The sequence below is a fragment of the Taudactylus pleione genome, unplaced genomic scaffold, assembly GCF_031769625.1.
Source record: "Taudactylus pleione unplaced genomic scaffold, aTauple2 ptg000092l, whole genome shotgun sequence".
Taxonomy (NCBI): domain Eukaryota; kingdom Metazoa; phylum Chordata; class Amphibia; order Anura; family Myobatrachidae; genus Taudactylus; species Taudactylus pleione.
In genome coordinates this window covers 12,028,996-12,033,637 of record NW_028284494.1, presented here as the reverse complement: position 1 = coordinate 12,033,637, position 4,642 = coordinate 12,028,996, and the positions used below count along the sequence as shown (strand labels likewise).

The following is a 4,642-nucleotide window of genomic DNA, read 5'->3' as shown; positions in this document are numbered from 1 at the left end:
TGATAGTAGTTGATGTGTTCTCAAAGTTGGTAGAAGCCTTTCCTACAGCGAATGACTCAGCGGCCACTACATCACGGGTTCTATGGGAACAGATTTTTTCATGCTGGGGTATCCCTAGGATTATAGAATCTGACCAAGGGACCCACTTCACTGACAAGGTCATAAAAGCCCTTTGTGAATTTCTGGATATAAAGCAGCGCTTCCATGTCTCTTATCATCCCCAATCGGCAGGGATTGTGAACCGAATGAATCGGACCATCAAGGGCTGGTTAGCCAAGACACTGTTACAGAAGGGCTCTTCTTGGGTAACAACCTTACCCGCAATACTCATGGGTATTATGGCTACGGAAGCATCCACCACAGGGATCACTCCGTTTAAGCTCATGACAGGTCGCAAAATGCCACTTTGTTTCCCTAATGAGCCACTATTTTCAAATCCCATTAAAGATGCTGTCCCGAGAGATATGTTCCTGCAACAGGTGCAGGATAATCTCAAGGGACTTCTGCCTTATGCAGCTATGCGGCTGCATAAACCCTATCTACAGGGGGAGACACCTATGCCCTCTGTAGGTGATTTAGTAATGGTTAAAGTTTTCCATAAAGCAGGTCCTTGGGATACAAACTGGGAAGGGCCATATTAAGCTCTTGAAGTCATGGGTGATACTATGTTAAAAGTACAAAAACCATTGACAACAAAAAAAGAATCTTGAAGGAGGCGCAAAGTATTCTGGGTACATATTGATCAGGTGAAAACCACATGTGCTGTTTCCATTCAATAGAATTCATGCACCTTTTTGAAGAAAAACCAACATTTTTTTTTTTTACTATTTTGTTGTAAATAAGTTTTTGAAAGAAATCTGTATATTCATATTTTTTTTGTTTTTTTTTCTCTCCTACAGGCCAATGAGAGCAGGTTGTTTAAAAATGGTCTAATATTTAAAAAGATTCCACAGGATAATTAATTGATTGGGTACACCTAGTTTGTGTGTTTGGAAATGGATAGGAAGAAGTTACATATTGACATACCTGCATTATGTATACTAACAGTTCTTTCTATTTTTGCAGTACATCGAGAAGCAGGCTAAAGTGGATCAAAGATCCCAAGGCTTCTCTAATTCTCCTCAACAATTAATACACAGATTATTGTCTGGAGAAAAGGTGGAGTGTTATATAGGTATTTGAAGGATGAAGATTTAGGATTTCCCAGATTAGGGATATTTTTGGAGATTTTTATTGGAAATGAGAAAAGCAAAGGCATTGTAAGAACTTGAATGCCACCTAGTGGAGGAAACAATGTAAAGTTAAGTCTGTAACGCTCATCAAGGCTAAAGAATGATGTGTGATTATCATAAGTGGGTGGGGACGGACAGCTAATGCTCGGAGAATGTTTTTTGTCCACATAGGGAAATGAAGTCAACAACAGGATATCTGAAGACTGCAGAAGGATCGGATGGAAGAGAGAACGTCAGATTTGGTAGGAAAGGTGGAGAGATTCAAAAGTACTGATATCTCTTAATTTCTTATTTACATGTTGATGAGGCCCAGCTGTAGACAGATGATATTTCTGGCAGATGACTGCATGGACCCTAAGATGATTGGACAGCACACAGAAAGGAAGGACCAGGACACTGATGATCTAAAACAGATGTCCAAGATGACTACACTCCAGAAGTTCCCCCCACCTCATTTGACAAAGATGATGACATTGAAGAAACAGCTATAGGCTCTCAGGGCCTGATTCAGACCCGCTCGCAAGCGCTATGCGCTTGCAAGCAGGTCGATGGTGGGGCATTGCGCAATGCACTTGCACAAGCCCCGGAGCGAGAGCGAAATTATTTCGCTCTGGGGCTCGCTACAAACGGGGTGGCTGTTGATGTTGATTGACAGCTTGCTCCATTTTGTAGGTGGGGTGTGGGGGTGGCTGGACAAACGGAGGCATTCCTGAAGGAAAACCTGCCATTTGTGGGCGGCCCTACTGACATCATGAGTGTGTCAGTAGTGAGATTCCAGCTCTATTAGAGCTGGAAGCTCACTGGGGCTTGCAGCAGACGAGACCCTACCACAAGAGTCTTATCGCAAGCCCGATGGTCATGATGGTCACGACCATCCCCTGGCCGCTCGCTAAAGCTGTGGGTGGTTGCCACCCACAGCTTAGCGAGAGGCCAGGAGGCCAGGTTTTTTAAAACAAAGTGGCCGCCCTGATTCAGAGCGAGCACTCGCTTTTTGCGAGCGGCTCTGAATCAGGCCCTCAGTTTCAAATGTTGATGGATACTAGGAAAGGGCCTGCTGCTTACATAGGAAGATTTTTTTTGTCCTTTCATAAATACAAAAAACAAGTTTTTTTTCCATCTACCTATGTCGTAGGAGAGAAACGCTGCTTCTCAACCCTTTCATTACTTCTTACTCTGAACTGTAAAAAGTACATTGTCATAATTCACCTTCTTTGATCATATTTTCATATAAACACTAAAATGGTGACATAAATATACATATGTCAGTTTACCTGTTGAGAACAGGCAACTGCCATTACGGGGACTTGTTGTAGGAAAATTCCCCAAAAATGTCTCCTGTCTTGAAACTTCACCCTTCTATCTCTCCCCCCTCCTTTGTCTGCTCTGCTTACAGCAGAACCAGTAAACACCAGTTCTCACACAAACACACACACTTTATTAAAAGAATAGAGATTGTTCCCCCATTTCCTGGGTCAAGTTACAGCCAGACTCTTCTATGTAAGAAACAAAGGCTGTGAGAACATGTTCTAAGACTGCAAGCTGAACAACATCTAAGCCAGGACCAATAAGTATCAATCTATCTATCTATATATATATATATGTAAACTGTATTTTGTGTGTAAATGAATGTATATTGCTTTGTAGTTAATTATAACAGGGTTATATATGTACTTTGTAATCCTTCTTTTATAAACTAATATTATACATATAACTCTATGGTTGTTTTATATTATTTCATGTGATGATAGGACTTATATCGTGGGGACTAGGATTTATAAAGCAAAGAACAGTATAAGGAATTAAAGGGAATAAAAGTATCCCCTAACAGTAGGTATCCTAACCCTTCTCCTACCTTACCCCTAACCCACTAGTGTCTGAACCTAACCTCCCACCCTCACCCTAAACCTAACCCTCCCCCCTAGTGCCTAACCCTCCCCCTAATCCCACTACTTACCTTTGGGATGCCGGTGCCAAGATTCTGACAAGTGTCCCCCGCATCCCACCTGTATATCTGTATAAGTGGGCCCATAACACCACAAAGCGTGAAAGTTTTCCACTTTGAATATGGACAAAAGCAAAACAATTATAGCAGATTGCAGCTAGTTACCAGAGCTGGTCTTGGTCATAGGCCATGGGTGCTATTGTTCCAGGGCACACAGCAGGCACAGCAGCCCATTCCTTCATTGCTTAGCAACTGCAGATGCAGGAACAGGAGTTAAATCTGGTGCAAAACAGTGTTGCAGATCCAGTGCTCATGGTTGCATTCAAAATTATTCTAGGATGTGGTACCAAAGGAGGTAGTTGAGGCAACATCAGGAGTTTAACCAGGTAAACTGGGAGAGCAGGAGGCAGCAGACCCCATGGCTTGAGACCCCCAGGTCAAAGCTCTGCTTTCACTTTAAAGGCCAGGTATGATGCATCTCTTGCTTCACACGCAGCCTAAATGGTGCAGCATTCAATAGCCCATTTATATTCCACAGAAGTGAGAGGGGGCCAACTTATCTTGTTTGGGCCCCCAGCAGCCGGCCTTCATCACCACCCATCGTCACCAGCTACTGCATGGGGTTCACCCATACAGTCATCTGCTGTTCTTCGGGATCCACAAGCAACCTTCTGTAGCTTCACAAAATGCACTGGGCAGACATATGAGGCTGGGTTGACTGGTTAGGTGATCAGTAGGATAGAGCTGTACCAGCAAGTGGCCAAGTCCAAATGAGAAGCCCCACTCGTCTGCTCAACTACACAACCAATATGGTCCATGTGAATCAATATGGCAACCCCCCAGCATCACCATCACCACCACCTGGGGGCCTTCTTCAGGTGCATGAGATAGCAATGTATCAAGCAGGAGTTCGCCTGCAAGTGGATTGACCCATAGCAACAAGTGAGGGAAAGCCATTCAAAGCCAAATACAAACTGGTCAGTCATATCAGAGTTGTCACTAGGAAGATGCCCTTCCCATGCCTCTTCACTGGATATGGCCCAGTCAACCTTTTGGCTTCAATTAACTGTTAAAATATGGTACTTCATTTTCAGCACATTGAGATTGGCTGCAATGTTAAAGGGAACCAGCTGAAACTTGCGCCTATGCCACCTAATTTAATAGGGCCGGTTCTGCCAGGTGCAGTATGAGAATAACTTTACACATAACTAATCATGGAAAGCCAAGTTGTGGTTTCATCTTGCAGCCAAAAACATTGTGTGGAGTTTATATGCTCCAGTTTGCTCTCACAATGCAAAAACAAAATGGAAAGTTGGCTTATGACTAAATTAATCCTAGTGTGTCCGTGTGGTAGGAAAGTAGATTTCAAAACACAGTGGGGCATGGACAGTTTTGAATGACTAAATGATTCCTTGTAGAGCCCTTTGTAATATGTAGGTACAATATAAATCAAGGTAGATCATTATTA

At 43.1% G+C, this 4,642-nt stretch overlaps 1 pseudogene; it reads left to right on the top strand.

Annotated features, from left to right (window-relative positions):
- Positions 1 to 3,432: 3,432 nt before the first annotated feature.
- LOC148527177 (zinc finger protein ZIC 2-A pseudogene) lies at positions 3,433 to 4,247 on the top strand (annotated as a pseudogene).
- Positions 4,248 to 4,642: the final 395 nt, after the last annotated feature.